Source organism: Mobula birostris, chromosome 7 (genome assembly GCF_030028105.1).
Source record: "Mobula birostris isolate sMobBir1 chromosome 7, sMobBir1.hap1, whole genome shotgun sequence".
NCBI lineage: Eukaryota > Metazoa > Chordata > Chondrichthyes > Myliobatiformes > Myliobatidae > Mobula > Mobula birostris.
Window position 1 is genome coordinate 173445762 of NC_092376.1, and position 25497 is coordinate 173471258.

The 25497-nt window shown below is 45.1% G+C and overlaps 1 protein-coding gene across 10 annotated transcripts in view; it reads left to right on the top strand.

Annotated features, from left to right (window-relative positions):
* flt4 (fms related receptor tyrosine kinase 4) overlaps nt 1–25497 on the top strand; it is a 264141-nt gene that overhangs the window by 50794 nt on the left and 187850 nt on the right. For 3 of the 10 annotated variants that reach the window (XM_072264096.1, XM_072264097.1, XM_072264098.1), the window contains exon 1: nt 21260–21512. The exons of 5 other annotated variants lie outside the window; for them this stretch is intronic. The gene's annotated coding sequence lies outside the window, so the exon portion shown is untranslated. Of the gene's footprint in view, nt 1–21259; nt 21513–25497 lie in introns of those variants that run through there. 2 more of the 10 variants (XM_072264099.1, XM_072264101.1) reach the window with 2 other exon arrangements.

Here is a 25497-nt window from a genome sequence, read left to right on the forward strand (position 1 = left end):
CTTTGCAGTGTGGAGGAACAGAGAGATCTTGGGGTCCATAGATCCCTCAGAGTTGCTGCAGCAGAAGTTGATAGTCTAGTTTAGAAGGTGTGTTGGTTTTCATTAGTTAGGGGTCTGAGTTCAAGAATAAAAAGGATGTGAAAATGAATAAAAAGGAGATTTACCAGGATGCTGCTAGGATTAGAGAGCGCATGTTATGAAAGGTTGAGCGAGCTAGGGTTTTTCTCTTTGGAGTGAAGGGGGATGTGAGGCGACTTGCCAGAGGTGTACAGGATGATAGGAGGCATGGATAGAATGGACAGACAGAGACTTTTTTCCAGGTTGGAAATGGCTAATACAATCAGAATAAGGTTTCATATCGCTGACATATGAAGAGAATATTGGGAGCTAGGTAGGAAGTGGAAAAGAAGGACCTCCGAGGCATCCTGTGCCATGTGCCGGTGAGGTAAGAATAGGATAATCTGGCAGATGAATGTCTGGCTGAGTAATTGGTGCAGGGGGAAGGGGTTCAGATTTCTGGAACATTGAGATCTCTTCTGGGGAAGATATGACCTTATCTAAAAAGGATGGGTTACACCTGAACCTGAGGGGGACCAATATCTTTGTGGAAAGGTTTGCAAGAGCTGTTGTGGAGAGTTTAATCTAATTTGGCAGGGTGGGGGGGAGTGCACGGGTGGCAGCCAGAGTGGAGGACTGAGGATGGGGCATTTGGTATACAAGTAGATACAGTGTGTAGTGAGGCTGTCAGGAGGAACAGCAGATGATAGGGCAAAATTACAGGCAGCAGGATAAGTCAAAGTGTAACGTGGGGAAAAATCGAAAAGGGTGTTGAATACAGGATTGAAGGTGTTACGTTTGAACGCGTCCAGTATATGGAATAAGGTAGATGATCGTGCAGCAGGTAGAGATTGGCAGGTATGCCATTGTAGCAATGAGTCGCGGATGAAAGAAGAGCTTAACATCCAAGGATGCATCTTGTATTGAAAGGACGGGCAGGTGGGCAGAGGGAGTGGTGTGGCTCTATTGGTAAAAAATGAAATCAAGTCCTTAAAAAGAGGTGACATAGTGTAGAATCCTTGTGGGCAGAGCTAAGGAACTGCAAGGGTAAAAAGACTCCAGTGTGAGTTATTTACAGGTGTCCAAACAGGAGCAAAAATATGAGCTACAAATTACAATGGGAGATAGAAAATGCATGCTAAAAAGTCAATGTTATGATAGTCATTGGGAATTACAAAATACAGGTAGATTGGCAAAGAGAGGGAATATGTAGAATGTCCATGAAACAACTTTTTAGAGCAGCGTGTAGTTGAGCACACTAAGGGAAACACAATTCTACAAACGTTTGTAGATTAGTATGATAGACTTCACCTTGCAATTTGAGAGGGAGAAACTCAAGTCAGATGTATCAGTATTACAGTGGAGTGAAGGGAATTACAGAGCCGTGAGAGAAGAGCTGGCCTACATTGATTGAAAGGGGACGCTAGTGTTAATTTGCAGGTTAAGTCTGTGGTGAGGAAGACAAATACAACATTATCATTTATTCCAAGAGGACTAGAATATAAAAGCAAGGATGTTATGCTGAGGTTTTATGGCACTGGTGAGGCTTCACTTGGAGTATTGTGAGCAGTTTTGGACCTCTCATCTTAGAAAGGATGTGCTGGCATTGGAGAGAGTCCAGAGGAGGTCCACGAGAATGATTCGGAACTGAAAGGGTTAACGTGTGAGAAGTGTTTGATGGCTCTGAGACTGTACTTGCTCGAGTTTAGAAGAATGAGGAGGATCTCATTGAAACCTATCAAATATTGAAAGGTCTGGACAGAATGGATATGGAGAGGATGTTTTGTATGGTGAGGGAGTCTAGAACTGGAGGGCACAGCCTCATACCGGAAAGTTTCCATAGGAGACTCTCCGCACAGTCTGCTAACACATGAAGTGCCCTCGTACCTGTGGAAGGGCTCTGTTTCCACGATCGTGCCAAGATCTCTCAGCACCTTATCAAAGAGCCATGTCCTCTGTGGCCACTCAACGGCACAAGCAATTAAACAGACCGACCTCAAGGCACAGATGGTTTTTATAAGGATCTTGGCACAGCGTTCTGGCAAGCCACGAACATTGCCAGAATATCAAAGGGTGTTTCCTGAGGGAGTGAAAAATTCCCAACCAGTTTAACTCTTCATGGTCAGACTTCTCTGTTGCTCATGGAGCCTTTGAACAGCAACTGTGGCAGCACAAAGGGAGCATTCTAACTGGCTGCACCACTGTCTGTTACGGAGGGGCCACTGCACAGGAACGGATAAAGCTGCAGAGAGTTGTGAACTCAGACAGCCCCATCATGGACACCAGCTTCCCCAGCATCCAGAACATCCTCAAAAAGGCAGCACCCATCACTAAGGACCCCATCACTCAGGACGTGCCCTCTTCTCATTGCTACCATCAAGGAGGAGATAAGGATTTTGAAGACACACACTCAATACTTTAGGACAGCTTCTTCCCCTCCACCATCAGATTTCTGAATGGACAATGAACCCATGAACATTTCCTCACTATTTCCTCCTCTCTTTTTGTACTACTTTATATATATAGTAATTTATAGTTTTTATTATGTATTGCTATGTACTGCTGCCAAAAAACAACAAATTTCACAATATATGCTGGGGTGGTGGGGGGGGGGAATGCAGAGAAGATTTACCAGGATGAATTGAATTAAATTAAATTGACTTTATTACTCACATCCTTTCCATCAACACATCGATGAAGGTAGAGCAGTAGATGTAGTGTATATGGATTTCAGCAAGGGTTTTGATAAGGTACCCCATGCAAGGCTTATTGAGAAAGTAAGGAGGCATGGGATCCAAGGGGACATTGCTTTGTGGATCCAGAACTGGCTTGCCCACAGAAGGCAAAGAGTGGTTTTAGACGGGTCATATTCTGCATGGAGGTCGGTGACCAGTGGTGTGCCTCGGGGATCTGTTCTGGGACCCCTACTCTTCGTGATTTTTATAAATGACCTGGATGAGAAAGTGGAGGGATGGGTTAGTAAATGTGCTGATGACACAAAGGTTGAGGCTGTTGTGGATAGTGTGGAGGGCCGTCAGAGGTTACAGTGGGACATCAATAGGATGCAAAGCTGGGCTGAGAAGTGGCAGATGGAGTTCAACCCAGATAAGTGTGAGGTGGTTCACTTTGGTAGGTCAAATATGATGGCAGAATATAGTATTAAATGGCTAGACTCTTGGCAGTGTGAAGGATGAAAGTGATCTTGGCGTCCTAGTCCATAGGACACTCAAAACTGCTATGCAGGTTGATTGTGTGGTTAAGAAGGTATTCGGTGTATTGGCCTTCATCAACTGTGGGATTGAGTTCAAGAGCTAGGAGGTAATGTTACAGCTATATAGGATCCTGGTCAGACCAGGAGTACTGTGCTTAGTTCTGGTTGCCTCATTATAGGAAGGATGTAGAAACTCTAGAAAAGTTGCAGAGGAGATTTACAAGGATGTTGCCTGGAGTGGGGGGCATGCCTTGTGAGAATAGATTGAGTGAACTTGGCCTTTTCTCCTTGGAGCGATGGAGGTTGAGAGGTGACCTGATAGAGGAGTATAAGATGATGAGAGGCATTGATTGTGTGGATAGTTCAGAGGCTTTTTCCCAGGGCTGAAATGGCTAACATGAGAGGGCACAGTTTTAAGGTGCTTGGGAGTAGGTACAGAGGGAATGTCAAGGGTTTGTTTTTTACACAGAGAGTGGTGAGTGCGTGGAATGGGATGCCAGTGGTGGTGGTGGAGGCGGATACAATAGGAACTTTTAAGAGACTCCTGGAGCTTATAAAAATAGAGGGCTATGGGTAACCCTAGGTAATTTCTAAAGTAAGTACATGTTCGGCACAGTATTGTGGGCCAAAGGGCCTGTATTGTGCTGTATGTTTTCTATGTTTCTATGTGGAGTAAAAATCTTTATGTTATGTCTCTGTCTAAATGTGCAATGCACAATTTATAGTAATTTGTAATGAACAGTATGTACAACAGGACAGTCAATTTTGCATCAAAATACAATTGTAACAGTGTGAATTAATCAGTCTGTTGGCCTGGTGGAAGAAGCTGTCCAGGCTGTTATGGTGCAGTACCATTTCCTGGATGGTAGCAGCTGGAACAGTTTGTGGTTGGGGTGACTCGGGTCTCCAATGATCCCTCGGGCCCTTTTTACACACCTGTCATTGTAGATGTCCTGAATAGTGGGAAGTTCACATCTACAGATGCGCTGGGCTGTCCGCACCACTCTCTGCAGAGTCCTGCGATTAAGGGAGGTACAGTTCCCATACCAGGCAGTGATGCAGCCAGTCAGGATACTCTCAATTGTGTCCCTGTAGAAAGCCCTTAGGATTTGGGGACCCATACGAAACTTCTTCAACTGTCTGAGGTGAAAGATGGTTGTTGCCTGGATTAGATTATGAAGACATGCAGTCCTCTTTTATTGTCATTTAGTAATGCATGCATTAAGAAATGATACAATATTTCCTCCAGTGTGATATCACAAAACACAGGACAGACCAAGACTGAAAAAAACTAACAAAACCACATAATTATAACATATAGTTACAACAGTGCAACAATACCATAACTTGATGAAGAAGTCCATGAGCACAGTAAAAGTTCAAAGTCTCTCAAATGTCCCACATCTCACGCAGACGGGAGAAGGAAGAAAAACTCTCCCTGCCATACCCGACCACGGTCCGACTCTGAGTCATCCGAAAACTTTGAGCTCTGATCAGCTCTCTGACACCGAGTACTGAGCGCCATCTCTATCCAAACGATTCGACCTCCATCTCGGTCGCCAACAGCAGGCAAAGCCAGGGATTTTGAGGCCTTCCCTCCGTAAGATTCCCCACCGTGCAGTAACGACAGCAGCGGCCGGGTGTTTCATAAATTTCTCCAGATGTTCCTCTGTGCTTTCACATCCGTCTCCATCAAATCAGAATTGTCCATCACCCCTATTTAACGGATACGATATCATTTTTCACTGGAGGGTTGCACATGTCTTATGAGGGTAGGTGAGAACTAGGGCTTTTCTCTTTGGAGCAAAGGAGGATGAGAGGTGACTTGGTAAAGTGAACAAGATGATGGGGGGAGGATTTGTTGATAATCGTGCTGCCTTTCTTTTCTTTCATGGTTTCATGGCTACCCAGAGAAGAAGAATTTCAAGTTGTGTACTTTGATAATAAATGAACCTTTGAACCTTTGATAGAGTGGATAGCCGGAGACTTTTTCCCAGGGTGGAAATGGCTAATACGAGGGTGCATAATTTGAAGGTGACTAGAGGAAAGTATAAGGGGAATGGCAGAGATAGATGTTTTACACAGAGTGGTGGGTGTGTTAAACACACGGCCAGGGGTGGTGGTAGAGGCAGATACATAGAACAGGAACAGGCCCTTTGGCCCACAATGTTATGCCGAACCAATTAAATTAATAATCAAGCGGCTAACAAAACTAATCTCTCTGCTTACACAATGTCCATGTCCTTCCATTTCCCTCACATTCATGTGCCTATCTAAACAACTCTTAGAAGTCCCTAGTGTATCTGCCTCTACCACCACCCCAGGCAGCACATTCCAGACACCCACCACTCTCTGTGTTAAAAAAATTCCCATCTCCTTTGAAATTACTCCCGCTCACCTCTGGTATTAGGTACTAAGCATATCAACCCAAGGAAAAAGATACTGACTGACTACTCTGTCTATGCCTCTCATAATGTTATAAACCTCTATCAGATCTCCCCTCAGCCTCCACCATTACAGAGAAAACAACCCACGTTTGTCCAGCCTCTCAGGAGAGGGCATGCCCTCTAATCCAGGCAGCATCCTAGTGAACCTCTCCAAAGCCTCAACACCCTTCTGCTAGTGGGCAACTAGAACTGTACATAACACTCCAGATGTGGCCTACCTAGAGTTTTATAAAGCTGCATCAAAGCTTCCTAACTTTTGAACGTGATGCCTTGATTAATTGCGCTAACCTCTACACTACAGTGCTGCTCCGGTTACCACAGTACCAGTGATCCAGGTTCAATTCCCACCACTTTCTATAGGGAGTTTGTATGTTCTTTCTGTGACCACATAGGTTTCCTCCAGGTGCTCTGGTTTTCTCCCACAGTCCAAAGACGTACCGGTTGGTAGGTTAATTGGTCATTGTAAATTGTTCCTTGATTAGGCTAGGGTTAAATTGGGGGCTGTTGGGCGGTGCAGCTCAAAGGCCCAGAGGGGTCCGTTCTGTGCTGTTTCTCCATAAATAATAAAGGCAAGCATGCCATATGCTTCCTTCACCATCTGAGCAAACTACCAACATACATCAGGGACATTTAAGAGACTCTTAGATAGGCATCTGTTTGATAGAAAATTGGAGGGGTATGTGGAAGGGAAGGATTAGATTAATCTCAGAATAGATAAAAAGGTGGCGCAGCATCACGGGCCAAAGGGCCTGTACTATCCTGCAGCTGGGTTCTACACAGCAAGATCCCATTGATAAATAAGGAAACGTTAGCCCAAATACTGAGAGACACTGTCCTCCCCATCTCTAAATGAACACGCAAGGCAAGCAGAATATGTTAATTAGTTTTATTACTATGGCCATATGTATCGAGATACAGTGAAACACTTTTGCTTATGTGCCTTGGAATCAGAATTAGGCTGATTTTTATACTCACAGAACACTACAGCACAGAAACAGGCCTTCAGCCCTTCTAGTCCATGCTAGCCATTAAATGTTGAAATTGAACCTGTATCCATCACTTGCATTGTAGCTCTTTCCGCACTCTCACCACCCTAGAGTGAAAAAGTTTCTCCCTCAAATATTTAACCTTTCACCCTTAACCCATGACCTCTCACCCAAAACTCAGTGGAAAAAGCCTGCTTTCATTTACCCTACCTATACTCCTCAGAGTTTTGTATACTCTATCAAATCTCCCCTCATTCTCCTACACACCAGGGAATAAAATCCTAACTTGTTCAATCTTTCCCTATAACTCAGGTCCTCAAGTCCCAACACCATCCTTGTGAATTTTCTCTGCACTCTTTCAATCTTATTTATATCTTTCCTGTAGGCAGCTGACCAGACATGCACACAATACTCCAAATATGGCCTCACCAATGTATTTAAAAACTTCAACATAACATCCCATCTCCTGTGTTCAATACTTCTGTTTATAAAAGCCAATATGCCAAAATCTTTCTTTACAGCCCTATCTACCAATGATGCCATTTTTCAGGAATTATGGATCTGTATTCCCAGATCCCTCTTATCACTGGCGCATGTCATGAAATTTGTTGTTTAGCAGCAGCAGTGACAAGCAATAAACATTACTGTAAGTTACAATAAAATATAAAATAAAGAAGTAATAATGCAAGAAGAGAGTAAAACACTGAGATATTGTTCATGGGTTCATTGTCCATTCGTTAATCTGACGGCGGAGGGGAAGAAGCTGTTGCTGAAGTGTTGAGTGTGGATTCTCTGGCTCCTGTGCCTCCCCTCTGATGGTAGTACGTCCTGGGTGATGGTGGTCCTCAATGATGGATGGCACCTTCTTTAGGCATTACTTTTTGAAGTTGTCCTCAATGCTGGTGCCCACGACAGAGCTGGTTGAGTTTACAACCTTCTGCAGCTTTTTCTGATCCTGTGCCGTGACCCCTCCATACCGTAAGACCATAAGATATAGGAGCAGAATTGGGCCATTTGGCCCACCGAGTCTGCCCTGCCATTTCATCATGGCTGATCCATTTCCCTCTCAGCTCCAGTCTCCTGCCTTCTTCCCGTATTCCTTCATGCCCTGACTAATCAAGAATCTATTGATCTCTGCCATAAACATACATAAAGATTTGGCTTCCACAGCTGTCTGAGGCAAAGGATTCCACAGATTCACCACTTTTTGGCTAAAGAAGTTCCTCCTCATCTCTGTTCTAAAAGGACATCCCTCTATTCTGAGGTCATGTCCTCTGGTCTTCGACTCTCCCACCATAGGAAACATCCTCTCCACATCCACTCTATCAATGGCCTTTCACCATTCAATATGTTTCAATGAAGTCACCTCTCATTCTTCTGAGTTCCAGTGAATACATGCCCAGAGCCATCACTCTTCAGACAAACCCAGAATCATTTTCATCAACCCCCTTTGAACCCTCTCCACCTCCACTCCATCAAGGCTCCTGTACCCTCATCCTGACGCAGCAGCAAGATGAGAGCATAACCTGGATGGTGGGGATCCCTGAAGATGGTTGCTGCTTTCCTGTGACAGCGCTCTGTGTAGATGTGCTCAATGGTGGGGAAGGCTTTACCCATGATGGATTGGGCTGTATCCACTATTTTTTGTATGCTTTTCCATTCAAGGGCATTGGTGTTTCTATACTGTGATACAGCCAGTCAATATAACCTCCTCTGCACACCTATAGAAGTTTGTCAAAGTTTTAGATGACACGCCAAATCTTTACAAACTTCCAGGCACCCGTGGGAAAGATTTTCCTCATTCTGATGTGAGGGGGGGAGCTGACAGAGAGGGATTAGTTGGAAACACTCTCTGAGCCAAAGGTGAACTGAGTTTGGGATCCTGCAATTGGATTTTGACCCTCCTCCTGTTGTGATACCCCAGCACCTGTGCTCATTGTCTCACCATGGAGCCAGCTGACCAACTGAGGAGAGAAGGCCTGTCCTTTACTCTACAAAAATAACCACTGTATACGATCTGATGAAGGGTCTCAGCCCGAAATGTTATCTGGTCTTTTTTCTCTATAGATACTACTTGACGTGCTGAGTTGTTCCAGCATTTAGTGTGGGTGTTCAAGAACATAGAACTTTACAGCACAATACAGGCCCTTTGGCCCATCATATTATACTAGCCTTTAAACCTTCTCTAAGATCAATCTAACCCTTCCGTCCTACGTAGCTCCACATTTTTTCTATTATCCATGTGCCTATCTGAGAATCTCTAAAATATCTTCAGTGTATCTGTCTGTCCCTAATTACCACCACCCCTGTCAGTGCATTCTGCAAACCCACCACTCCCTGTGCACAAAAACTTTCCACAATCCCAAGGAGACACTGGATTGCGTAGAGGGAGAGGGAGTTTAAAAGAAGTGAGCAGGGGCAGTTGGCATGCCACAGTCCCAAGGAGATGCTCGATTGTGCGTAATCAGGCACTTGTCAGGGACCAATAATAAGAAGTTGGGCTTAAGCGGAGCAGTCATTGTGGGAGTGGGCCAATGTTGGAGTGGAAAATTGAGGCCAGGAGGGATGTAGATTTTTTTCATTTTTTAAAAAATTCTTATTGCACATTTAGAGCAGTGGAGGATGCCACGCAGGATACTGGAATGCTCCTCTTACAGGATTTGGGAAGGTAGGGAGATTTCCAGTGTCCCTAATGACTACACTTGCGAGAAGTGCATCCAGCTGCAGCTTCTAACAGACCGTGTTGGGGAGCTGGAGCTGGAACTGGAACTGGATGAATTTTGGATTATTCGGAGGTTAAGGAGCTGACAGACATGAAGGTAGTTACACCCAAGGTGCAGGACACAGTTAACTGGGTGACCGTCAGGAGGGAGAAAGGGAATAGGCAACTGTTGCAGTGCACCCCTGTGGCCATTCCCCTCGACAAGCTCGTCTAGAAGGAAAACTCTGATCTCAAACCTCCACGGTGTTGCGGCTATACCCACTCATGGAGAAAGCTTCAGGAGTGAACCTTGAGGAAAAATTCAGATCTGGAGGCCCTAAGGCAGCCCTATGTTGAGTTCAACGCTGACCGGCAACTCTTGTTATCGGTCTCTGTGGTTCCTTTTGGACTACATCAGCTGCATGGAGAGGGGGAGCCTGCTGCATGGGCAACAGCTTGCTCTCCATATCAAACTGTCCTGGCTTGTATATGACAGGTAGGATGCAACATTCACAGTCGACTTCGACCAAAGGAGAGCTTCAAGAGCTTGAATAATAAATTTCAATCAAGTTAACCTACAAGAGATGTGTTCACAAGGTTTAGAGGCAACGACGACATCGGAAGATGATTAAGATCACTGTATAAGGTTCATTGGTTCCTTCAGCAACACTTCCTTCCACATTGGGCTTGGAGATCCTTGAGTGGCGTGACCCTGTTTACAGTGGAGAGCTGCCCTGGTGGATCAAGACTTGCCTCAGATCGGAGCAGGTTCAAATGAGTCTCCTTGGAATCACTACCGGCTGCAGCACAAGAGGAAGCAATCCGCCACTGTTCGTTTTCCAGTTCGGAAAACAGCACAGATGGTCGGGAAGATTCTCCCTGTATTTATCCCCAGAACAGGAAAAGGGAAATGCAAAGCGCAAAACACACACAGATTTAGGGACACAGTCATCACATATGTACACACCCACCATCATCACACACACACACTCACGATCATATAAACAGAATCAGGTTTACTATCTCTGACATATGCCATGTCTTGAGGCAGCAGTACATTGCAATACATTATAAAAACTGTAATTACAATAATTATATATAAAAGAATAAACAATGCAAGAGAGAGAAGAATAGTGAGGTGGTGTTCATGGGTTCATTATCCACCCAGAAATCTGACGACACAGGGAAGAAGCTGTTTGTGAAACACTGAGTGTGAGTCTTCAGGGTCCTCTACCTCTTCCCTGACTGTAACTATGAGAAGAGGACATACCCTGTGTGATGGACGTCCTTACGATGGACGCCACCTTTCGGAGGCATCACCTTTTGAAGGTGTTCATGACGCTCTGGAGGCTAGTGTCCTGGACGCTCGGGAGGCTAGTGTCCATGACGGGGCCGGCTGAACTTACAACTTTCTGCAACTTTTTCCGATCCCGTGCAGTGGCCCTTCCATTCCAGTCATCGAAATGTCGAAACAGTGAAATGTGAAATGAGTGGAGTGTGGGGCGGGCAGTGGGTTTAAGCAGGGAGAGGAGGGGAGGAGAGGGGAGTGGGCTTTGGGCCTGTACTCACTGGAATTCAGAGAAATGCAAGGGGATGTCACTGAAACTGAAACCTACCGAATGTCGAAAGGTGGACGTGGAGAGGATGTTTCCTCTGGTGGGGGTATCCAGAACTAGAGGACACAGCCTCAACATTGAGGGGTGACCCTTCAGAACAGAGGTAAGGAGGAATTTTTTTTCTAGCCAGAGAGTGGTGAATCTGTGGAATGCTCTGCCACAGACTGCGGTGGAGACCGAGTCTGTGGGTACATTTAAGGAGGAAGTTGATAGTGTCCTGATCGGTCAGGGCATAAGAGGATATGGTGAGAAAGCAGGTGTATGGGGCTGAGTGGGATCTGAGATCACCCATGATGGAATGGCGGAACAGACTCGATGGGCTGAATGGCCTAAGTCTGCTCCTATGTCTTATGGTCTTAAGGTTAAGCAGGGAGGGAGGCGAGGTTCTGCTCGGAGGGGAAGAGGGCAGGGTGTGGGGTTTAGGCAGAGACGGGAGAGGGGGTAGGCAGGGAGCTTGGGGCAGAGTGCAAAAGACAGGTTACACAGGAGGGAGGGAGGATACAGGACAGTAGCAGGGAGAGTCTCCCCCCCCCCCAACACTTCTCCTCTTGTTTTCCCCGCCTTGGTCTCCAACCCCGGGCCCCTCCTCCTTCCCCCATTCCCCCGTCTCCCCCAGTCCGGGCCTCGGGAGGGGCAGCGTTCAGACAGGAGGTCTGTTCCGTGGCCCGGTGACCTTCACCGTGAGCCGGACATCCAATACTTCAAACATCAGCAGACTGTTGGCACGGGGCAGCTGCAGCGAGAGCGACAGGGACGGGGTCAGAGAATAGACTGAAAACAACACCGTCAAAGCAGCGCCACAGCACCAGCGATCCGCACAGAGACGCGGCTCTCCGCAAGAGCTGGCAGCGGAGCACAGTGCACGGAATGAACTGCGGAGTGTGGCCAGAATCCGGGACGGGGTTCCAACACCTTCTCAGCCCAAGAAACCCAGAGTAACACACACAGCAGGTCAGACAACAGACACCCGTCGTGATCAACGGCCTCGGCCCGACATGTCGACCCCTTATTCCACTCCGTCCATGCTGCCTGACCTGCTGAGTTCCTCCAGCATTTTGGGCGAAGCTACTCCCATCACATCAAGTTCCAAATCCCAGAAACTCGCAGCGAAGAAACATTTCCTCAGCCCCTCCCTGGCTCTTCCCTGCTGTTTACAGCTCTGCCCCCCCACTAAATACTCCCCACCCTGATGTCTGTGTCGCAGTGACTTCTACATTAAACAAGTGTACTATCACCAGTGGGAGGTGTGTATGCTGTGTTATCCCACTGGTATTTATACACATTGAATGTCCTCCAGCAATTTGTGTGTGTGTCATCTTCAAAACGTGACACACTCAGACAGGCGGCATCCATCATTAAAGACCCATATCGCCCAGGACATGCCCTCTTCTTATTGCTACCATCAGGGAAGAGGTACAGAATCAGAATCAGGTTTATTATCACCAGCATGTGGCCTGAAATTTGTTAACTTAGCAGCAGCAGTTCAATGCAATACTTAATATAGAGAAAATAATAATAAGTAAATCAATTACAGTATACGTATATTGAATAGATTAAAAATTCATGCAAAAAACAGGAATAATATATATCAAAAAAGTGAGGTAGTGTTCCAGGGTTCAATGTCCATTTAGGAATTGGATGGCAGAGGGGAAGAAACTGTTCCTGAATCGCTGAGTGTGTGCGTTCAGGCCTCTGTACCTCCTACCTGACGGTAACAGTGAGAAAAGGGCATGCCCTGGGTGCTGGAGGTCCTTAATAATGGACGCTGCCTTTCTGAGACACCGCTCCTTGAAGATGTCCTGGGTACCTTGTAGGCTAGTACCCAAGATGGAGCCGACTAAATTTACAACCCACTGCAGCTTCTTTCAGTCCTGTGCAGTAGCCCCTCCCCAAAACCAGACAGTGATATAGCCTGTCAGAATGCTCTCCACAGTACATCAATAGAAATTTTTGAGGGTATTTGTTGACATGCCACATCTCTTCAAACTCCTAATGAAGCACAGCTGCTGTCTTGCCTTCTTTATAGCTGCATCGATATGTTGGGACTGGGTTAGATCCTCAGAGATCTTGACATCCAGGGACTTGAAACTGCTCACTCTCTCCACTTCTGATCCCTCTATGAGGATTGGTATGTGTTCCTTCGTCTTACCCTTCCTGAAGTCCACATTTAGGTCTTTCGTCTTACTGATGTTGGGTGCCAGGTTGGTGCTGAGACACACTCCACTAGTTGGCATATCTGACTCCTGTACGCCCTCTCGTCACCACCTGAGATTTTACCAACAATGGTTGTATTGTCAGCAAATTTATAGATGGTATTTGAGCCGGCTGGTGGCGCAATGGCATCAGCACCGGACTCCGGAGCGAAGGCTCTTGAGTTCGAATCCAAGTCAGGCCACCCCCCGAGCACGCTTTCCATTTGTGCCGGGTTGAGCATCGAGCTAGCCACTCGGCCTCATAAAAAAAAGTGTCGAGTCAGGAACGTTCATATCGTGACCTGGTTAATCCGAAAAGAGACCAACCCTGACACTACGTGCCAGACAAGAATGGCTGACTGTCTGGTGCGACATGCTAGGAGGGAAGCCATGCCTAGCCACACAGTCATGGAAATACAGAGAGTAGGGCAATGGGCTAAGCACACACCACTGAGGTGCACTAGTGTTGATCGTCAGCGAGGAGGATATGTTATCACCAATCCGTAGAGATACACAGAAGCCTGAAGCTACACACTCAATGTTTCAGGGACAGCTTCTTCCCCTCTGCCAACAGATTTCTGAATGGTCCATGAACACAGCTTCACTATTTTTACACAATTCTAGCTATCAATATTTAATTACTATAATCGTAATGTATAGTATATTTTATGTATTGCATTGTACTGCTGCTGCAAAATAAATTTCACAACATATGTCAGTGATATGAAACCTAATTCTGATTCTATATATATTCCATGGGATTAGTTTAAATAGGTGTAATTAGCTGAATTACTTTGGTACAGTGCTAGCAGCCTCTCTGGTGCAGGGCTGTCCTATGTCCTGAAGAGCACCCTCATAAGTACCGTGGGTGGCATGGTAGCACAGTGGTTAGCACAATGTTTTACAGTACCAGCAGCCTCTGACCAGGGTTCAATCCCCACCATAGCCTGTAAGGAGCTTGTACATCCGTTCTTCCCATGATTGCGTGGGTTTCTTCTGAATGCTCCAGTCTCCTCCCACATTCCAAAGGTATACTGGTTAGGGTTAGTAAGTGTGGGCATTAATATTTCTTCTCATTTTTAATGACCAGAGTGTGCAAAAATCTTGTACTGTGCATTTTTTTTGCCCAGTAACAACAACATCTGCGCAGCGAATTTTTAAGTGGAAGTAAACCTGAAGCTATTCTAAGGATAATAAGCTACCAAGTCCAGTTTGTTGTTTGTTGTTTAAAAGAAATAAAATAACCATCAGTATGAACGCTGATCTCCTCTGGATTTGATCATTTTCGCTCTCGTTCATCTACACTCTCACAAAACATATCTGGCAGGCCTGCAGTGAGTAATGAAAGATTTTCTCACCGGATCTTTGGCACACTGTCCTACGTGATTTGCTTGCTAAATGACCCTTTAAAAAGTCAAGTTTCCAAATATCACACAAAATGTTGGAGGAACTCAGCAGGCCAGGCAGCATCCATGGAACTTCCTCCAGCATTTCGTGTGTGTTGCTCGGATTTCCAGCACCTGCAGATTTTCTCTTCTATGGGATTTCCAAATACCACTCTACTTTTTCCCACTTGCAAATTCTCCAGCCACATTTGCATTGTGACAATACATGCAGGTAACACCAGTTTCTGTATTAGAACATAGAACATAGAACAGTACAGCACATTACAGGCCCTTCGGCCCACAATGTTGTGCTGACCCTCAAACCCTGCCTCCCATATAACCCCCCCACCTTAAATTCCTCTATATACCTGTCTAGTAGTCTCTTAAACCTCTCTACTGTATCTGCCTCCACCACTGACTCAGGCAGTGCATTCCACGCACCAACCACTCTCTGAGTAAAAAGCCTTCCTCTAATATCCCCCTTGAAATTCCCACCCCTTACCTTAAAGCCATGTCCTCTTGTATTGAGCAGTGGTGCCCTGGGGAAGAGGCGCTGGCTATCCACTCTATCTATTCCTCTTATTATCTTGTACACCTCTATCATGTTCCTCTCATCCTCCTTCTCTCCAGAGAGTAAAGCCCTAGCTCCCTTAATCTCTGATCATAATGCATACTCTCTAAACCAGGCAGCATCCTGGTAAATCTCCTCTGTACTCTTTCCAATGCTTCCACATCCTTCCTATAGTAAGGTGACCAGAACTGGACACAGTACTCCAAGTGTGGCCTAACCAGAGTTTTATAGAGCTGCATCATTACATCGTGACTCTTAAACTCTATCCCTCGACTTATGAAAGCTAACACCCCATAAGCTTTCTTAACTACCCTATCTACCTGTGAGGCAACTTTCAGGGATCTGTGGACATGTACCCCCAGATCCTTCTGCTCCTCCACCCTCCACACTACCAAGTACCCTGCCATTTACTTTGTACTCTGCCTTGGAGTTTGTCCTTCCAAAGTGTACCACCTCAAAGTATACATAAATATTTCTCGTAGCTGTATGTTTCTGACCTCAGGAGCTTCTGGTGTAGCAATTTTTACTGTTTCATTAAGTTATTCTGCTTTAAGTAAGCTAGCAGTTCTTCAGCACTTAATGTCCTTTGCTTCTTTGAAATTCGATATAGTGAATCAATAATTTCAATAAAAACAGTGTAAATGAGCTAGTTCTAAAATGTGCAGACTCTATGTTGTCAACACCGTCTGCATCGGAACCCAGAAAAGGAAATGTGATTGTGAATGATCGTGAAATATACTTAACATGTCAACGAGGTAGAGGATGACAACCTTTTGTGTGCAGTTTAAATTCCTTTGTCCGGCTAGTAGGAAAAGATGTGTGTGCATGCACACGCACACGCACACACCTTAGAGGGAACATTGGTGGGCATGCTATGTTGGCACTGGAAGCATAGTGACACTTGTGGACTGCACCCAGCACATACTTGGACTGACAAACATGAGAGTATCTGCAGATGCTGGAAATCCAAAGCAGAACCCACAAAATGCTGAAGGAACGCAGAAGGCCAGGTAGAAAAGAGTGCAGTCAATGCTTCATGCCAAGACCCTTCACCAGGACAAGGAAAAAAGATGAGAAGTCAGAGTAAGAAGGTGGGGGGAGGGGAGGAAGAAGTACCAGATGTAGGTGATAAGTGAAACTGGGGGGGGGGGATGGTGGAGAGGGTGAGGTAAGAAGCTGGGAAGTTGATTGGTGAAAGAGATGAAGGGCTGGAGGAGAGGGAATCTGATAGGAGAGGACCAGGGAAGAAAGGGAAGGAGGAGAACACCAGAGGGAGATGATAGGTAGGTAAGGAGATAAGGTGAGAGAGGGAAACAAGAATGAGAAATGGTGAAGGGGACACAATTACGGAAAGTTCCAGAAATCGATGTTCATGCCATCAGGTTGGATGCTACCCAGATGGAATATAAGGTGTTGCTCCTCCAGCCTGAGTGTGGCCTTGTCGCGGCAGTAGAGGAGGCCATTGGAAGGAGATCTTGCTTTTTCTGGCAGACAAAGCATAGGTGCTCAGTGAAGTGGTCTCCCAATCTACGTCGGGTCTCACTGATATACAGGAGGCCACACTGGAAGCACTGGCTACAGTATATGGCCCCAGCAGACTCACAGGTGAAGTGTCACCTCACCTGGAAGGACTGTTTGGGGCCCTGAATGCTGCTGAGCTAGGAGGTGTAGGGGCAGGTGTAGCACTTGTTCTGCATGCAAGGATAAGTAGAAGGAGGGAGATCAGTGGGAATGGACTATGTTGGTCGTTGATGCAAACATTTCACTGTGTGTTTCAATGTGCATGTGACAAATAAAGATAATCTTTTTTTTAACTGTATCTTTTATCTATGTCTCCTAGTTTTGGACTCCCCTACTGTGGAGAAAAGGCTGTTACTATCCACAATATCTATGCCTCTGATAATTTTAAATGTTTCTATAAAGTCACTTCTCATTCTCCTATGTACCAAGGAATAAAGACCCAGTCTGGCCAATTTCTCCCCATAACTCAGGCCCTCTAGCACTGGCATACATCCTTGTAAACCTTTTCTGCAGTTCTTTTTTTCAGTTTAACCACATTTAGCTATAACAGGGTGACCAAAACTACACAGTAATCCAAGTGTGAACTCACTAACCACAATGTAATGTCCCAACGGTCGTAATCAGTTCCCTGACTGCTGAGGGGTAGTGTGCTAAACACTTTCTTCAGCACCCTGTCCACCACTTCCAATCAACTGTGCACTCATACTGATGGAAAATACACAAGGCTATAATTTTAAGGTGAGTCGAGGAAAGTATAAGGGAGATGGACGTGTGTTTTTTACACAGAGAGTGGCGGGTGTGTGGAACACCCTGCCAGGGGTGATACATTAGGGGCATTTAAGAGACTCTTAGATAGGCACATGGATGATTGAAAAATAGAGGGTTATGTAGGGTTAGATTGATTTTAGAATATGTTAAAAAGTCAACACAACATCATGGGCCAAAGGGCCTGTACTCTGCTGTAATGTTCTATAACCTTGTTTCAGAATGTTTAATGTATTATATAGGCATCCATTAGTCTCATGAGATCATGGATTTGCGCCTTGGAAGGTTTCCAGGGTGCAGGCCTGGGCAAGGTTGTATGGAAGACCAGCAGTTGCCCATGCTGCAAGTCTCCCCTCTCCATGCCACCGATGTCGTCCAAGGGAAGGGCATTAGGACCCATACAGCTTGGCATCAGTGTCGTCACAGAGCAATGTGTGATTAAGTGCCTTGCTCAAGGACATAACACGCCGCCTCAGCCAAGGCTCGAACTCGGGACCTTCAAATCACTAGACGAACGCCTTAACCACTTGGCCAGGCGCCAACACAATGTATTAATGTTTAATGTATTAAAACCTGTTAATCATTATATATGGTATTGAGCTGTAGTGTTCAATTTTCTATGTTCTCCTTGGTTCCCCAGTTCCTCTACTTCCCTACCATTCATAGTATGATCATAATTTGACTGGCAAGCTGACAAATCAAACTGACAGTGAGTGAGAGGGGCTTTGGCGAGAGAGAAGAGAGAAAGCACAGAGAGTCAATGGATTATTCAGGGACAAACCATGGTGGAATGGGTTACAGAAAATCAGAATCAGTGGCAAATGTCTTGAAATCTGTTGTTATGCGGCAGTGGTAGATTGCAATACTAATACTAAAAACTGCAAATTACAGTAAGAAGTATATTATTGAAAAAGTTAAATTAAATAAATAGTGTAAAAAGAGAAAATAATGTAGTGAGGTAGTGTTGATTGTCCATTCGTTAATCTGACGGTGGAGGGGAAGAAGCTGTTGCTGAAGTGTTGAGTGTTGATTCTCTGGCTCCTGTGCCTCCCCCCTGATGGCAGCACATCCTGGGTGATGGTGGTCCTCAATGATGAATGGCACCTTCTTTAGGCATTGCTTTTTGAAGTTGTCCTCGATGCTGGGGAGGCTGGTGCCCACGACAGAGCTGGTTGAGTTTACAACTTTCTGCAGATTTTTCCAATCCTGTGCAGTGGCCCCTCCAGACCGTAAGGCCATAAGATATAGGAGCAGAATTAGGCTACTTGGCCCATCGAGTCTGCTCTGCCATTTCATCATGGGTGATCCAATTTCCCCCTTAGTCTCAGACACATTGAGTGTGCGTCTTCAGGTTCCTGTACCTCCTCCCTGATGATGGCAATGAGGGGAGCAGTTAAATTTAATGCAGAATGCAAGTTTCAAGACTACGCCCCCTCACCTATCACTAATCAAGTTCAAGTTTACTTTATTGTCATTCAACCGTACACATGTACACCCCAACAAAACAGTGTCCCTCCGGACCAGGGTGCACAACACTGTACATATAACCCACACACAACCGTACACATGTATACCCAAACAAAACAGTGTCCCTCTGGACCAGGGTGCACATAACTCACACACAACCGTACACATGTATACCCAAACAAAACAGTGTCCCTCCGGACCAGGGTGCACAACACCGTACATATAACCCACACACAACCGTACACATGTATATCCAAACAAAACAGTGTCCCTCCGGACCAGGGTGCACAACACCGTACATATAACTCACACACAACCGTACACATGTATACCCAAACAAAACAGTGTCCCTCCGGACCAGGGTGCACAACACCGTACATATAACTCACACACAACCGTACACATGTATACCCAAACAAAACAGTGTCCCTCCGGACCAGGGTGCACAACACCGTACATATAACTCACACACAACCGTACACATGTATACCCAAACAAAACAGTGTCCCTCCGGACCAGGGTGCACAACACCGTACATATAACCCACACACAACCGTACACATGTATATCACCAAATGAAACAATGTTCCTCTGGACCAGGGTGCACAACACCATACATACAACTCACATAAACAACACATAAAGTAATATTACTAGAATTAAAGGAACAAATAATAAGGTGCATTTATGACACAAGTTAAAGAGTAAACAGTATAATACCACTGGTGCTTCATATATGATGAGACTTAGGGGTGGGAGGGAGTCCAGTAGTCTCATGGCCCAGGGGAAGAAGCTGTTTCTGACTCTAACAGTCCTTTTCCTGATGCTACGGTACCTGCTGCTGATGCTAGGGGGGTCAAAGTGATTGTTGGATGGACGGGAGGGATCATTGACAATGCTAAGGACCCTGCATACCTAACCCTAATAAATACCTCTGTTGGGTGGAAGAGAGACCCCGATGATCCTCTCAAGAGTCCTCACAATCCTTTGTAGGGACTTGTGGTCAGATGCCTGACAATTTCTGTACCAGACAGTGATGCACTGCAAGGAGGAAACATGATACTTGCTGGCCAGTGGTTATTCAATATGAATTGTGATTGGCGGGAAATTAACAACACACCATCAGAGAGCACAAGTTCAAATTTGTTTGTGAAACCTTTCAATACCACAGAGAGATGAACATCATATATTCCAGCTGAGGCAGACAGTGCACAGTCGGCCACATGTCCCTCCCTGCCTTTGTTACCTCCTCCAGCGTCAGATGATAGTGAGGAAGGCAAACACAATTTTAGCATTACTTTCGAAAGGACTGGAAAATAAAACCAAGGATATAATGCTGCGGCTTTAAAAGACATTGATCAGACTGCACTTGGAGTATTGTGAGTATTTTGGGCCCTTTACCTAAGAAAAGAAAAGAGGATCCAGAGGAGGTTCATGAGAATGATCTTGGGAATGAAAGAGTTAATGCAAAAGGAGTGTTTGATGGCTCTAGGACTGAACTTCCTGGAGCTTAGAAGGATGAGGAGGGATCTCATTAAAACCTATTGAATTTTGAAAGGCCTAGATAGATTAGATGTAGAAATTAGATGGGGAGATTAGATGGGGAGTCTAGGACCAGAGGGTACAGCCTCATGATACAAGGATGTCCCTTTGAAGTAGAGATGAGGAAAATTTTTTTGGGGGGGGGGGTGAATCTGTGGAATTCATTACCACAGAGGCTTGTGGAGGCCAAGTCATTAAAGTGGAGGTTCTTGATTAGTCAGGGTGTCAAAAGTTATGGGGAGAAGGCAGGAGAATGGGATTGAGAAAAGAAAATCAGCCATGATAAAGTGGCAGAGCAGACTCGATGGGTCCAACAGTCTAATCTTGTTCATGTGTTTGTGACAACAGAAGATAGCATCTATACACTGATGGCTGAGGAATTAACGTGGGGGTGTTTAAGGGAGAAAGGAGAAATATTTAAGGAGAATATGAGGGGGAAATTTTTCAGAGGGTGGTGAGAGTGTGGAACAAGTTGCCAGCGGAAACGGTGGATGAGGGTTCAATTTTGACATTTAAGAGAAGTTTGGATCCATGGAGGGTGGGTCGATGGGATCAGGCAGAGTAACAGTTCAGCATAGTCTAGATGGGCTGAATGGTTTGTTTCTGTGGTGTAGTGCTCTGTGAATTGAGGAGGATTGCTTGATTTGCTGAGTTTCTCCAGCATTTTGCGCACCCGAATTGCTGAGGGATTGAGTGCGCATGCGGTCGATCGATCGATCGTGCGGTGAATCGATTAGGCCTCCTAGCGTGGTAGGGCTCGGGTTCCGAGTACGCATGCGTGTGACATTTGGCGTTCGGGCCTTCTTCCCTCCTCATGGAAAATGTCAGTCGTAGTGCCTGTTGTAAAACCTGGAAAACACCCGTCACATCCTTCTAACATCACTAACGTCCCTTTATGTAAACTCATACAGTACAGCGTATGTAATGGAGCGGTTGAATTATATTTTGGAAAAAAAAAGGTGATACAGTGTTTTATCAGAGCGGATTTCGGAAAGGTAGAATGACATTGGATTCATTTTTATGTTTGGAAGATTATATTAGGAAAGCCCAGGTAAACAAATAAGTTGCAATGTCAGTATTTTTTGATATAGGAAAAGCATTATGTGCTATGGATTAAGATTAAATTATGGAAATTGGGAATGGAGGAAGGCTATATAATTGTTTTTCTTGGTTTTTTATTTGGACGGTCTATGCAGGTAAGAGTAGGTAAGGTATATCCGGGCTTCTATAAGATAGAGAATGGGACTCCACAAGGCAGTGTTTGTAGCCCTTTATTATTTGATATTATGATTTTCTCTGAGATGGGTAAATCACTTTGCTTGCGGTTGATGGAGTTTTATGGATCGGTGGTGAAAATTTCATTTTAACTGTATGCAGGATGCAATTAGCGGTTAATAAGGTCGAACAGTGGGCAAATAGGTGGGGTTTTAAGCTTTCTGTAGATAAAACACAAGTTATATGTTTTACAAAGAGAATCAATAGACCTGCACTTAATTTAAAATTGTGTAGTTAATAGTAAGATTTCTTAGCATGAGGCTGGGTAATAAGTTGACATGGAAGCACCATATTAGTAAGATAATTGACAAATATAAAGGGGTATTAAATATCCTTGGGTGTCTGTAGGTATTGTTGGGATGCTACATGAAAATATCTGTTGACCATTTATATTTCTTTACTTAGATCTGTGCTTGATTATGGCTGTGTCATTTATGGATCAGCTTCATCTTCAAATATAAAATGTTTGGATGCGATACAAGCACAGGCTTTGAGACTGTGTTGTGGTGCAGTAAGGTCGTCCCCTGTTTCAACTTTACTGGTTGAAATGGGACAATTACCCTTACAGTTGCGGAGGTTGAAGGTGGATTAATTTGTGGGGCAAATAAATGATCATCCTGTTAAAAGTGTGTTGGAAGACTGTTGGGAACATCACAAGAAGAGTGTTTTTAGTTTTGGGTGGCCGAGTTCTCATCACACTGGGAATATGGCTTTGCTGGATTATGCAATATGTCCCACTGTAGCTTTTCGGTAACCCCACCTTTATTATTTTCAATGGCCTTAGTTGATTTTAGGTTGCATGATTTAATGAAATCCAAGGATCGTGATTTGCCCGAGAGTCTGTTGATTCATCTATATGTCAAGGAGAATTATTATGATATGTTAACAATTTTTACTGATGGATCAAAAGGTATTTAACAGGGACTGTTGGTTTGGCTGTTTTTCTGCCTGAATTACAGGTAACAATTAAGAAACTTCTTACTTACCATTTATCAGTACATACTGCAGAGTTGGCTGCCATGATTTTGGGCTTACAGTGGGTGGAGGAAATCTGTCCTTGTGAAGTTATAATTAGTTGAGATTCTTTTTCCATTTTGACTAGTCTTAAAACAGGTCATTCCAGCAGTAGGTTGGATTTAACGCTGGAAGCTCTTTAAACTTTATTTCCTAATCAAAGTATTGGTCTTCATGTCTGCTTCTTACGGGTTCCTGCACATAAAGGTGTTGAGGGGAATGAGTGGGTTGATTGCTTGGCCAAAAAAGGGCCGTTCATCTGTGGATATAGACCTTCCACTTAGCAAATCAGAAGCTAAGGGGTTGGTGGGGATTTGGGGATTATGGCAAGGCTTGTGAGATAATGGACACGAGGGGAGAACCTTTACAGAACACACGAAAGTGCTGGCTTGATGGGAGAAGGGGATAAAACAAGAAGGGAAGGGAATAGTTGAACACTTTCTTTTACAATGTGAAGCATTTAAGGTTGGAAGGAAGCAAGTGCAGGCTGTATTACTAGCTTTGGGGGCTGACAGTTTTCATTTAAAAACTTCACTACGGAAGTGACTTTAATCCACAATATTATCTTTCAATATTTACAATCTTCAGGACTTTTTCGAGTTAATTTACTTCTCACTTGATAAAGAACTACTCAGGGTTTTATTTCCCAACACTCTACGCTACATCCCAGTCCAGTTGATGACAGTAATGCAGCTTTAAGTTGGCCCACCAACCACGATTAAAAGTTAGAAGAAGAGTACGCATGCGTTTTTGTTTTGGTGGGCACCCTCACTGTACGTTGTCCAGTGTGTATCATCACTAACACGTCTCAGTAACCAAGTTTAATCGTACTACTTTGTTGTCGTTCTTGCTCCGGCAGTATGCAACATTTTGGTGACGAGGATGGGATCTGAACCCACAGTTGTAAAGCACAATGGTTAAAGAAGTCTGAATTGATTTGGAGAGACCATGGTGAGATTGTACCTGCAGGATTGTGGATATTTTTAATGACATAAGCTAAATATGAAAGGAGTTCAGCCGAGATTTAGCAGACTGGATGGCAAGGAGAGGTCGAGTGGGTCAGGTCTACATTTCAAAGTTCAAAGTAAATTTATTATCAAAGTTACTACCTTGAGATTCATTTTCTTGCAGGCATTTACAGGAAAATTTAAAAAAAAGCATCTACAAAAAGGTACATAAGCAAAGACTGACAAGCAACCAATGTGCAATGGAAGACAAACTCTGCAAATATAAATAAATAATACAGAGAACATGAATCGTAAAGAGTCCTTGAAAGTGAGTCTGTAGTTTGTGGAATCATTTCAGTTGTGGTGAGTGAAGTTATCCATACTGGTTCAGGAGCCTGATGGTTGATGTTGCCCATGACCAGGGTGAATCCAGGGAAGATGTTGCCCTTGACCGGAGTGGATCCAGGGAGGATGTCGCCCTTGACCAGGGTGGATCCAGGGAAGATGTCACCCTTGACCAGGGTGGATCCAGGGAAGATGTCACCTTTGACCAGTGTGAATTTAGGGAGGATGCTGCCTTTGACCAGGGTGGATCCAGGGAAGATGTTGCCCTTGACCAGCATGGATCCAGGGAGGATATCGCCTTTGACCGGAGTGGATCCAGGGAAGATGTCGCCCTTGACCGGAGTGGATCCAGGGAGGATATCGCCCTTGACCAGGTTGGATCCAGGGAAGATGTTGCCCTTGACCAGGGTGGATCCAGGGAGGATATCGCCCTTGACCGGAGTGGATCCAGGGAGGATATCGCCCTTGACTGGAATGGATCCAGGGAGGATATTGCCCTTGACCGGAGTGGATCCAGGGAGGATATCGCCCTTGACTGGAGTGAATCCAGGGAGGATGTCGCCCTTGACCAGGGTGAATTTAGGGAGGATGCTGCCTTTGACCAGGGTGGATCCAGAGAAGATGTTGCCCTTGACCAGTGTGAATTTAGGGAGGATGCTGCCTTTGACCAGGGTGGATCCAGGGAAGATGTTGCCCTGGACCAGAGTGGATCCAGGGAGGATATCGCCCTTGACCGGAGTGGATCCAGGGAAGATGTCGCCCTTGACCGGAGTGGATCCAGGGAGGATGTCGCCCTTGACCAGGGTGAATTTAGGGAGGATGCTGCCTTTGACCAGGGTGGATCCAGAGAAGATGTTGCCCTTGACCAGTGTGAATTTATGGAGGATGCTGCCTTTGACCAGGGAGATTTGATAGAGGTATAGGTTAACGGTGAAAGATGAAATAATTAAGGGGAACGTGAGCAGATAACTTAATTATTTATTTTAATTGTTGATACAGTAGGGAACAGGCCCTTCCAGCCCAACAAGTCGAGCTGGCCAGCAACCCACTGATCTAATCCTGGCATAATCACAAGACAGTTTCCAATGATAATTAACCTATTAATCGATGTCTTTGGACTGTGGCGAGAAACTGGAGCACCTGGAGGAAACCCATGCATTCATGTGGTGAATATAAAAACTTTCTTACAGAGGATGTTGGAATTGAACTCCAGACTCCTACGCCTGGGCTGTAATAGTGTAGTGCTAGCCTCTACACTACTGTGGTGCCCTCAGTGAGGTGTGAGCTGCCAGCAGAAATGCTAGATGTAGGTTCGATTTCAATTTTCAAGGGAGGTATATGGATGTGAGTGGTTTGTAGGGCTATGGTCCAGGTGCAGGTCATGGGACTAGGGGCAGAATAATAGCTTGGCATGAATTGGATGGACCGAAAGGCCTGCTTCTGTCCTGTAGTGCG